This window comes from Macadamia integrifolia, unplaced genomic scaffold (genome assembly GCF_013358625.1).
Source record: "Macadamia integrifolia cultivar HAES 741 unplaced genomic scaffold, SCU_Mint_v3 scaffold957, whole genome shotgun sequence".
NCBI classification, from domain to species: domain Eukaryota; kingdom Viridiplantae; phylum Streptophyta; class Magnoliopsida; order Proteales; family Proteaceae; genus Macadamia; species Macadamia integrifolia.
In genome coordinates, this window is record NW_024870600.1 from 166,315 (window position 1) to 179,414 (window position 13,100).

The 13,100-nt window shown below is 41.3% G+C and overlaps 1 long non-coding RNA gene across 1 annotated transcript; it reads right to left on the bottom strand.

Annotated features, from left to right (window-relative positions):
- LOC122070631 lies at positions 1-2,253 on the bottom strand. The gene is made up of 3 exons (XR_006137878.1): positions 2,118-2,253; positions 1,947-1,996; positions 1-39 (listed from the first exon to the last, which is right to left on the bottom strand). It is a non-coding gene; the product is annotated as an uncharacterized LOC122070631 (long non-coding RNA).
- Positions 2,254-13,100: the final 10,847 nt, after the last annotated feature.

Below are 13,100 nucleotides of genomic sequence, written 5' to 3' on the forward strand. Positions count from 1 at the left end.
GTCTCATTAACTGCTTGTTTTGAAGTTGACATTTTCTCACTATTTTACCAAAAAAAAAAAAAAATGAATTTAAAATCCAAATTGAAAACACTGATTTTCACCAAGGCACCCCAACCCTTAATCTATGAAACCCCTATGACCTTACTCACACAGGGCTTTCAAAGGCCTTCAAATGAGGTTTTGAATACATATTGGGCTGTACTAAAATGAACCAGTGGCATTCACAAGAAAACTTCACTTCAATTCACTCCAGTAATAAATTAGAAAGATTTTATATTGCCACTTCAAAAGGATGCTACATATATGACCTTATCCCTTTCAGTAAAAAAGAGAGAACCAAGGAATCAAATTAATGTAGAAGTCTTGAGGTAAATAATGGCCAAATAGATAGGAGAACAATACTATTACTTTTTGCAGTTTAAGTCAAACAAAGCCCAAAGCTAGGGATTCGACCTCTGAGCATGAAGTTCAGATGTTCTTCAAATATATGCCAAATAGATATTATATAGTCCCTATGTTCCACAATAATCATCCCTTTGAAAAAGCCAATGTTTAAGGAGAAGGGGTTAAAGAATTAAAAACTCCCTCATTTTTCAAAATTGGCTTCCATTACTTATCTAAACTCTCTCCAAGTTGGGTGATAAATAAATGTGCTAATTAATGCAAGAGAGAAAAATAGTAATCTTCATAAAATCTCATTGCTGAATTTTTGCGACAGACAAAAATCTCATTGTTGTAGATTTTTTTCCCCTTTCTCCCCCCCACCCCTTCTTAATCCTAATTGGGCATAGAAATTAGACAAATAAAGGAAAAGTACTCTATGATAAATCTCTGAATTGTTGGAAGGAATCCACTTCTCTGTTGTGATAAGCAAAACTCCATAAATTATTTTTCCATTTATTCACCAAGATCATCTTTCTTCAACAATTGGTGTTCCTTTTTTTTGGGGGGGGGTGGGTGGGGGGAAGAGAGAGAGATTCCTAAAGGTAATAGCTTTCAAACGAGGAAGAAACTAATTTATAGAACCAAACAAAAGGGACGACCAAGGATTAAAGTATCGGTATCGGTCACCGTATCGGTCGACCAAAATTAAGATACGTATCGGAGGGTATCGTATCGTATCGGAGATACGCTAAAGATACGCACATAAATGGATATGAAACACCTTTTTAAACACTTTTGCATAAAAAATTTGTTAAAAAAAACTATTGATAACATGTATTATGCATAAACACTAAATTGAGGGTATCGCACTAAGAATTCAAGGTTTGTAGTTGTCCCATAAATGTAAAATCCTTGTTCCCAACCTTGATTTCCACTTTAGTTAGAGAGAAATATGACTGGCAGCAACTTTGGAACAAAAACCCCTCAAAAATTCGTGTTTTCTGAAAAAAATACTCATCTTGGCCACTATATGACCGTAGCGCACTGTATCGGTACATACCGATACGTATTGATCGATACATATCGATACTCATCGATACGTACTGATACTCATCGATACGTACCGATCGATACATACAAATACTCACCGATACGTACTGATACATACCGAAACATATATTTCACATTGATTTTATATTTTTCATAGAGTATCAGTACGTATCGATAGTGTATTGGTGCATATCAATATGTATCATAGGATATATATCGATACGAAAGGATTTTAAAAATTTCATGTATCGTATCAGTGTGTATCGTATCGGTCGGCTAAATTTAAGATACGTATCGAAGGGTATCGTATCGGTATCGGAGATACTTTAAACCATGGGGACGACATAATAAACATTTCCATGATAGACCTACTATAAATCCCAATTCAAAAGCACTAAGAAGGTGTTTTACCTAAACAATCAGCTCATTCAACGTGACACATTCAGGATCAGAAAAAGAAAACCCAACGCAAAAAAAGTTAAAATATTGCACAAGAAAGAATGTTCAGTTACCTCAAATGGCTGAAAACCTCTCAATCTCCATATACCCTCGAAAGAATCACCTGCGATGTCAGAAACAGTTTCAAAACCCATCATCCACTGAATACAAAATAAGGGTTTGAACAAAAAACTGTTAAGGAAAGACCCTATCAAAGAACAAATAAGAAGGATTAAAATTTGTACCGAGCAACAAAGAATCAAGGAGACAAAGAGGAGTAAAGAAAAGGAGAAGGGGAGAATCGCCTGATCGGTCTGTCTCTCCCAACGATGACGCTTTCTGGACAAATCCTTGAATCTTTGCAGTACTGCCAAAGCCTCCAGACCCTCGATCTGTCCGATAATTAGCAACAGAAAACAATATCAGAATAGTCAGAATTTAAAGAAGTATACTTGAATTAGGTTTCCTAAAATCCGTAGGAAAACTGAGAAATAAACAGAACTGAAACTAGTAGTTAACTGAGCAAATCAATAGCATAAACCACTGGAATTAACAATGATTAACTCAATAACTAGAACTAGAAGTCTAGGACCAACCTAGAAATCAAAGCTGAGAGTTCTTAACAAAATTAGAAATCACAGGAGAGAAAATTTCAGAATTCTGACCTGATTTTGATGGAGGAAAGATAGAGAAGAGATGGGAGAGATAATTAATCAGGAATCCATCTAACTGAAGGCTTTGAATCCCGCCAGAGCCTAACTTGGAAACCACCAGGCCTTCGCTACCAAATCTCACAGCAGTATAGGGTCAGAAATCAACAAAATCAGTAGCAGAGAGCTTTTCTTATTCATAAAAAATCATGGGTAGGGCAAAGCCTCCAAACCCCCGATCTGTCCGGTAATAGTCTCACTGGTTCGATCTCTTCTGATTTCTGCACCTGGTTGCCTTACCTTGTAGGCCCACAGAGAGTGAAAATGTTTAGATTTTTCAGAGATGAAGGCACAGAGGAAGAGGGAGAAGAGATCAAGAAAGAAAGGGAACGAGAGTGAGAGAAAGAGAAAGAGAAAGAGAAAGAGAAAGAGAAAGAGAGAGAGAGAGATCTTCGTTTACCTTGAAGATGGTAGATTGAAGATGGTAGTCCGTGCTCTTCGTTTCAGCAAAGCTTCTCACCTCCTTCTCTCCTCTTCTCTTCTCTAGATGTTCTTCAAGTGAAAGTGGGGTTAGGGTTGACCTTGAAACATAACTTTTGTTATGTTTTGAGGGTAATTTCCCCATTTACCCTTCATAACTTAAGTGCTACATATGTTTCGGCTCCTTTTGCTCATAATCAATTCTAAAAAAAGGATTCAAAAGTCTCATAAGTGCCCGGTTCATTTCAAAAAAACAAGAAATTGAACCGGGCTTCCCATACAAGTTTTACCTCATTTCTGTTTCAAAAAAATAAAAAAACATCAGAACCCATTTTTTAGAACGTTACAGTATAGAGCCTGAGTAACCCGACTCCCCACACTTGATTTCCAGCATGAATCATAATTGTTGAAAGGCCTTGAGCATGTTCGAGGGCAGCCACCCATGTGAGGCCAACCATAGGACAACAAACTGTCTTGGCCACTGGAAATAAGCCACCAGAAGTAGCCTGGGGATGAATCTGGTGCCTGTTTCTGGTGGGTCTATAGGCTACTGTCAAGGTTCCGATGCCCATGGGTCCCACCACTCTCATCGTAAATGGTTTTGGATGATCCCAAATCATCCTCCACACCTTCCTCTTGATGTGAACACCTTATGGACCTAAATGTGTGGGTCCTCGTGCCCCATAACTCATTTTAACCCGGTTGGTTTAAAAGGGGTGCAAACCAAACAGAGCCTTAAAGCTAACTTAAGTTATAAGTTAGGAAATGCGGATTCATTTCCTCATTTCCCTTGTGCCCAACGTAGGAGAGGAGAGAAAGAGGAGAGGAAGAAGAATAAGAGGAAGGAGAAGGGGATTGAAGACCTACCTTGGTGCCGGCTACCGCCTTGTTGCCAGAATCGCTGCCAGAGGTAGGTACAACCTCTCATACTACTCTCTCTCTTCATTTTGACCTAGAAAAAGCTAAGAATGGATGGAATCTTGGTATATACACCATGTTATGGTTATAGGATGCGTGTTCTACCCTCCTGATGTTGTTGCCAAGTTCGAACCAAGCCCGGTGAGCTCCGGTAATATGTAATGCCAAAAGACCAACTAGGGTTTTGATCTTTCGATCGACGTATCTCCCAAATGGCTTAATGGAATTAGAATTTTCTTGGCTTAGAATGATGCTAGGGACATCCCCTATAAACTCCATAGAACAAATCCCAATAATCAGGCCTGAGCCGAAAAGCCCCAAATTGGTTGGACTGCCCTGTACCTCCACCGAAAATAGCCCACTAGATCCACTACGTCTGTTTTCGGTGGCATATTTCTGGTGCACATGTGAGCTTTACATGCTTTCCGTTACTCCACTGGAAACAGGTCTGATAAATGCCCTGTTTTTGAGGGTTGTTTCTGATGACATTAGTCATTAGGAGATAATGTCTGTGCACTTTGGGGGTGACCTTTGTGGGTCCCTTCCGATATTTTTGATGCATACTAATATACGATCCCCTTTTGTCTAGGATAGTGACGCACATGAGCCCTGAATCCGGAATTGAATTGATCGATCGGTGGTCGTACTTGAACCCAAACACGACCGAACGTAAAACAAGTAAGGCATGGATCGTGTTTATTTTTAAATATTTATTAATTATTTAATTGCTCACATGGTTAGAATTATATGTTTAATTAAAATTTTTATTTTTCGATCATAATATGAATTATGTGGAAATGTATGATGGGATCCAGTGTGGCCGAGGTGGTACCGGTATCGTGATCACTATGTGTTTGGATGCGTGTATGTGTGTGAGATGGAATTCAATGTGGTCGAGGTGGTATTGGTTCCGTGATGGCCGTATGTATGTTGCATTTATGCATTGACTATGTGCATTAGAGTTAGTTGTAGTCACGGGTTACACAATGTGACCAAGGTCTCACTGGTATCGTGTACCCCGAGACTACAGTTGGAAATGGATACGCTTCGTGGTCGAAGTCTTGTTGATTTTGCGTAGTCCATACTCAACTGTTATTACATGCTAGATTAAGTAAACGGTCTCGGGTTTCACTTTGTGGCCCAGGTCTCTCTGGTATCGTGTACCTGGGACTGTATTTGGAGATGGGTTACACTTTGTGGCCGAGGTTTCTCCCGTATTGTGTAATCCATACTAACTGTATCATTATGAAGGCATGTAGTATATATATGGTTAGGTATCACTCCCTATGCTACGCACCCTTGCCAACAGGGGTTGAGGTGTTCGATAACCCATTGTGGTATGTTTGATGAGCCTTCCCGAAGTGCCACTCCCGCTGTACGATGTGATTGTTGTCGGAGGCGAGAACCTGTCTGGTGTGGCCGATGTGTTACCGGTGTCGTGACTGCCAAGAGGGGGTTATCAAGGGTTTGCTGGGTGACCCATGGATGCATAAGAGGACCGATAGGCTTTGAATCACGGCTAGGGTTTGTATTGTTGTGTAGTCGATGCTATTTTTGAGATGAGGGATACAACCTAATGCACCGTAGTAGCATTTACCATACTTAGTTTGTATTGTTCGGTGGATAATAAATAAATGAACTGCATCACAAGCATCAGGGACTATGTGTTTAATTTTTGCAATCATGCATCATAAATATTGCTACTATTGACTTGCTTGGATGTGCTTGACCCCACCCCTCACTGAGCGAGTTGGAAAGCTCACCCCACGTATACACCCCTTTTTTAGATGATGCAGGTATCGTGGTACCGATGGCGGGTGATCCAATATCTTCTGGGTCGGAGTATGGTCTGAGCGACTGGTGGATGCCAAAAGTCAAGGAGCACTACCAGGACTGTGCTTGCGACCACTGTGCTTACACCACACCGTGAGATTGTACATCATATTGTGATATTTTTGGATATAGTTGTGGATTGTATATTTTCTTGAGATTATAGTAAATGTCATGGATGAATGTAACAGAATAAATCGGTTATTACTATTATATTACCATTAGATGTTTCCCAATATTACTTATAAATTCTGCTACTATACTCTGATTCCACTGCTTATACTGGTTTGTGATGTGAGATGGTGAAAATGTTAAGATACTGCTATCAGAGATCCTGGTAGGTTTGTAAGATAGGTATGTGTCTTACTCACACCGCCGGTATTCCTAATGTTAAGTTGGGATTGCTGGGAGTGGGGTGTGACAGATATAGTTGGAAAGACATGCTTGCACTACCGGATTCTCCAAAGATAACCTCGTCAACGGGTTCAGTAAATGTCTTAGGAGAAAATCAAGGTAATTATCCTACTTCTATGATTCAACCTAGCATACCTCAGGAGGACAATCCGAAGACAATTGAAGAAGTCACAAGTGACCTCCTCTTGGCAATAAAGGACAAATCAAAGAGCACACTACCCTAATCCACATATGGAGTGATACAGAATATGATGAGTCTGGCCTAATCCATCTTCGAGCCGATGAGGTTAAGTCTGGCCCTAGGGAAATCTTCTAGTTCATACACTCTGAATACTATGAGCGTTTGGATGCAGGAGAATTTGATGGTCAAGAGGAATCTAATGAAGAACCAAGTGAGGGAGAAATCAGTGAAGAAGAGGATGACGACAATGACGAGGAGGACGAGAGTGAAGATGAATATGATGGAGATGACTCTGAGTCTCAAGGTGATGATAAGTACCCAGATTGGGATGACTACCAGGGGCCTTGGGACAATAATGAAGATGATGAATCAGGGTACTATTCATCCAGGGATCCAGGAGGATATTCGATGTATGCAATCGGAGAGGATGACCCAATGGCTGATCCCACAGATGCTATTCAGCCGGCACTCACAATTCACATGGAAGGAGAAGATCCGGCATCAAATTCAGATAGTGAAGGATATGAGATCAATTTTGAAGGTAAAGGAAATCCTATAGCAGAACACATGGCTTATGTCTATAATCGTTTGGTTGACATCGAACTCGAGGCTGATGAGATTGATCAAATGTTAGGTGAAGTAGCCATTAGTGAACAATGCTATACCGAGCAGCTGAGAATCCTTGAAAAAACAGTGGGATGTGCCTCACTTCCAGAAATGGTGGATACAGAAGTTGTGTGGCTTTCCAATGTAGTTAAGAAGGTGCAAGCCAGGGCCATTGACATTTGTGGAGGACCTCGACTTCCCACCCCTAGCAGGGAAGGAGAATCAAAAGAAGACAATGATCCTATGCTAGGAATAATTACCGTAACAAATAGTGATGATGAGGAGTGTTATCCTACGGAGATCATCGTGAAGAAACCTGCCAATGTGATGGAAACTCAAAGTGAAAGAGACTACAATGGCAAGGCCCTGGTAGTAGAATAATCAAGGACTAATGAGGCTGAAACCAGTGGCTTAAAGAAAGAACCAGAGAACCCAATCTTGGCTCAGCTCAAGAAGGCCCAGGCTAATATCTTAATATGGGGATTGTTGATGGCCTCCCCCACACACCGTGAAGCAGTCTTAAAGTATCTCACCAATGTGCAAGTGCCAATCGAGATAGATCCAATGCATCTCTCACACACAGTGGGGGAAACTTATGCATTACACTCATTGATGTTCTTAGACTCTAAACTCCCCAAAGGAGCCTAGCACAATAAAGATCTACACATCACAGTAGAATGTCTTGACAAGGTGGTTCCCCAGGTTCTCATTGATAATGGGTCCACTTTGAATGTTCTACCCTTGAGATTGGCAAAGAGTATTGGAATCAATCTGGAAGTTATGAGGTCGTCAAACCAAACCATACGGGTATATGACAACACTAAGAGGAAAATCCATGGCATCCTCACCATCGCCGTGATGATTGGCCCAGTGAAGTTTGATATTGATTTTCAAATCATTGATATACCAGCATCTTTCAACATGCTTTTATGGAGGCCTTTGTTACATAATGTGAAGGTAGTGTCCTCTAGTCTCCATCAGAAAATGAGATTCATTCATGAAGGGAAGGTGATTACAGTAGCCGGGGATCCAAAAAATGGAGAACAAGACCAGGAAGTTCAAATTAGTGGTTTTGACATAGAGGAAACTTGTGCAGCACTTGCCAAGGAAATGCCAGATGAAAAGATTCCTACTAATTATGAAGCTATATGGAGCCCTCTGGTAAACCAAATGATGAGGAACAAGAAATACTTTCTAGGGATGGGATTGGGAAAGTATCATCAGGGTATTTCCAAATTACCAACACCAGTGGTTAGCAAAAGAAGGAATGGTCTTGGGTACATTCCTCAAACCCCCAGACCAAAGAGCAAGAATGGCAGCAAAGGGCAGAAGGTACTAAGGATGACTAAGAAAATATCCGCCTCTTACTACCCCACTCTCAACGGGTACTTTGTAAGGGAAGGAGAAGATTTTCCTTTTTGTGGAAATGTTGAACTGTGGTTTGATGAAACCACCACAAAGATGCAACCAGGATTTGAAATATTCTTTCAAGATGAGTTTGACTGGATAACTCATGAGGTAGAACAACAACAAATTCTAGCTAAAGAAAGTGATCAAGACAGTTGCATCACCGAGATAGCAGAAATTGCACTGATTGAGGATGGGTCTTCCTCTAGTAACCCTACAACATTGATCCGGTTAAAGGAGGCACCAAGTCCTTGAGTCCTCCTAAAATGAGAGTGGGAAAGGAAAGTGAAACTCATCTAGTGTTTAAATCTTCCCATTGAGTTGAAAAGATACATTTGCTCCCTCCTATAAGAACCAAGAACCCAAGAGCTACATGAGCTCAAGCCTAGGCCTTTCAGAGGAAAAAGTGTATATGCGAAGCAAAGAAGAGCACAAAGAATGATGGTTTGCATGTACTGTGCCCGAATCAACTGCAACGGAAAGATCCATGAGGGTGGCCAAAAATGTGACCAAGGCACCGGGATGGCCTCCCTCAATACGCTTGAAAAGATGGACTTTGTCTAAAGGGGATTGAGCAGTCACCACCAATCCTCATCTCTCAGAAAGTTTGACTTTCGAAAACATGAGGTTGATCAACTGGTATTTGTGAAGAAGTAGGAACCTATCCAAAAGAACCATTGTACCATTGAAAAAATAGCTGCAACTTTCTCAGAAGGAGAAGGAGGCCTTTGCCACATCTCCTTATCCACCGAGCCATCGAACCGCTCCTGATGTGGACTAGCATCGGGGAGAACTTCAAGATTACTCATGCTACCGAGTCAACCAGCCTGAATACCACGGACAAAAGCATCAAATCCGTCATCGAGTCTATAGTCGAGTCAGTTGTTGAGTCTTCTGTTTATGATTATAAGTCAGCCTCCCCCCTTAAGGAGAGTCCAAAGTCCGTGTATGTCGAGTCTATTACTCATTTTATGAATGAAATTTCTGATTCCGAGTATGACTTGCCTCCTTTTTCTGATGATGATTTTAATAAATATCAAGAGTTAATAAAATAATGCAAACCAAAGAAAGCCCAACCCATCCATGAGGATACCTGGGTTATTAATCTAGGAACCAACCAATGCCTTCGAGAGGTAAAAATTGGTACCACCCTAGATGACGAAGAAGTAAAACAGATGATTAGTCTTCTGAAGGAGTTTGCTGAACTCTTTGCTTGGTCTTATGAGGATATGCTTGGTATAGACCCCGATATCATGCAACATCGATTGCCAACCTACCCTGGGGTAAAGCCAGTTAAGTAGAAGCTCAAAAGGATGCATCCAAAATAGAGTGAGAAGGTCAAGGAAGAAGTTGTGAAGCAGTGGAATGCAAGGTTTCTAAAAGTGGTGAAGTACCCCCAATGGTTGGCTAACATAGTACCAGTACCAAAGAAAGATGGCAAGGTACGAATGTGCGTAAACTTCCAAGATCTTAACATGGTAAGCCCTAAAGATGAATTCCCATTACCTCACATAGATATATTATTTGATAACATGATAGGGCATACCTTGTTATCATTTATGGATGGATTCTCAGGATGCAACCAAGTGAGCATCCACCCAAAGGATCGTCAGAAGACAACCTTCACCACTCCATGGGGAACCTATTGTTACAAGGTGATGCCTTTTGGGCTAAAGAATGCTGGGGTAACTTATCAAAGAGCAGCTACGACCATAATGCATGACATGATGAACAATGATGTGGAAGTCTATGTGGATGACATGATAGTGAAGTCAAAGGATCAACAAGAGCATATTCCCGCATAAAGCGATACTTTGAAAGAATCAAGAAGTACCAGCTAAAGTTGAATCCTCAGAAGTGTGTATTCGAAGCAACAACAGGAAAATTGTTAAGGTTCTTAGTGAGTGAAAGAGGCATTGAAGTCAACCCTATCAAGATCAAGGCAATTCAGGAGATGCCCACACCTTGGATTGAGAAGCAGATACAAGGATTTTTGGGTCACATCCAGTATATCAGCAGGTTCATAGCACAACTAACGACAATCTGCGAGCCAATTTTCAAGCTATTGAAGAAAGATCAGCCCATGGAATGGAATGACCAATGACAAAAAGCTTTTAAAAAGATCAAAGGAGACCTCATAAACCCACCAGTATTGACACCACCGGTGGAAGGAGAACCACTTCTGTTATACTTATCAGTGGGAGAATATGTCACACCCTATTCACACAGAACTGGACCAATGACCGGGTTAACTCCGGTTAACCCAAACCTGCCAGGATCATCTGATACAGTACCCACCATAGCATACCCACATCTAAGATAGGTGTTCAAAAGTTCAGTGGAAGACTTAAATTACCTGTAAATATCCCCAATATACTTGATCCCAAATTGAAGTATATAGATAAATACATGTGGGCCTGCAGGCATGATATTTACACAAAAAGAATAACAATTTACGTATCAAGTACACAAAAAGGGGATCATCAAAAGAATCAAAAGGTAAAATCATGTACGGCGTCAATACTACGGTCCCGCAGCACAGCCGTCGCACATGCAATCCATACCGTGCTCATACTCCTCGGGGACCCACCAATCCTCATCGGGAAACTCAATTGTGGGGCCCGACCTCTGATCTTCAGGCTGGCAACCTACAAAATCATCTAAAAGAGGTGCGCACGTGGGATGAACTCACTAGCTCAGTAAGTGAAAAGAAGGACCACACAACAATCACATCCATATGCACTATATGCTATGCAATTCATTTTAAACCTTATCCACCCAAACAACATTACTAAGTCTTTGGTTTTGTGCTACTACAACCACAGTGCGCGTATGCTCCTAGTACGAGCCACGAACTCCATCCCGCGATACGCCCATAGGGTTATCGGAGAAGGCCCACAGTGAGTACTCAGAAAAGTAAAGCATGCCGACCACCGGCTCTCAACATAAAAGTAAATGACAGAAAGTAAAGGTGCTGACTCCAGTAATTTAAAAGCAGTACGATTGGCCTTCTTGAATATACCACTGAGGTTGCCAACTGTCCTAATGACCAGCTGGGCATATGTCTAACCGTCACAGTGACCCCACAACTGTGACCATTGCTTCTCCCAAGTGATAACCCAACACCTCAACCCCTGTTGGGAATGGTCGTAGCACAGGAAAATGATAATTCTAAACTGCATGCTCCTATATGACATAGTACGATTGCATAGTGCCACCGCATCCCATTCCACGGGCGATCAATGCACTCGTTTCCAAGTTGAATATGGTATCTAGTCTAATAATGCATCATGCACAGTAATCCAACCATTCATCACGTAAGCACATCAATCATTTAGCATTGAGAATGTAAAACACAACACACATATCATAATCATATGAGGATGACTAATCTACACATAATTTACATAATGACATGGCTAGTCTAGATACAATTGAATGATGCAAAACAAGTCTTAAAATAAAGTCAAACGTCCTCTCCCCACTTAGTTGTTGTGTACAAACACTCACGCTCTGTACGGGTGAGATCCGGCGTAAAAAACGTAAGTTTCTAGTGAACCTATCATAAGTGAATGGGGTTAGCATTTCATCACCTTGGGATCAAAACTATCAAGATTTGATGTTTAAATCGTGTTTAAAATCATAAAAGAAGGTTGCTCGTCCGTTTTGGGTCCATTCGAACACAAAAATCATGTTAGGTGCCCCACGGGTGGGTCGGACAGCCCACCTGTCTTCTCAGGTGGGCGGGCTGACCTGTCGGTCTTCTTAGGCGGGCTGGTCGGCCAGCCGGTTCTGGCCCACCTGAGGGGGCGAAAAATTGCCTTCTTCCTTGAAACTTTCCCCAACCTTTGGGAAACCAAATGGGGTTGTTCCAATCACATTTTCCACACATCTAAGGTCTTATAAGATGATTCTAACCTAGGTCTAAGTTAGATTTAAGGATTGAAAAGCCATCTTACCTTCTTTGCTCAAGAACTCTTTCAAAACCCCAAAATCACTTCCTAGCTAAAGAAATCACCAATGCTTCTCAAATCTTGTAAACACTTCTTCAAATCCTTCAAAATCAACACATAGACCATCTATTAAACCTTAGATTCATCATCTCAAGTGGGATTTACAAGATTTCAAGGAACTCTACCCAAATCAAGGGTTTTACTTGGGTTTGGTGAAAGTTTAAGAAGCATAGCCTTTGCTCACCTCCAATCGTAGATCTCGTGTTGGGGATCACTCTTCCGGCGTTAGAATGGGAAGATCAAACCTTGGCATCGCTCAAAGTCATTCCTTCCTCCTCTTTCTTCCCCTTTCTTCTTCTTCGTTCTCGTTTCTTCCCTTCTTTTCTCTCTCCTCTTTACTCTTCTCACCAACCCCTTTAATGTAATAAATGAGAAAAGGAAAAACATAATAAATGCTATTTATACTTTAAAATATCTAGTAACCACATGGGTGGGTCACTCAGGTGGGCAGATGCGCCCACCTATGACCGCCCACCTGAGGGTCGAAACTTAGCCAATAAGTGGGATTTTGATGGAATTCGACTCTTGGCATGTATCTCACTCTCGGCACAAGGTATATTATATGTATACACTTTAGGATACGACTACATACCAGTGTTACCCGTACATGGCCTTATGATACGTGCATGTACACGGCTTGGGTACACCCGTCTCCTCTGGACTGACTCGGACTTATCTGGCCAACTTGTGTTCAAAGTCACCCTTGCCATCATGGTCCATAAGGAACCC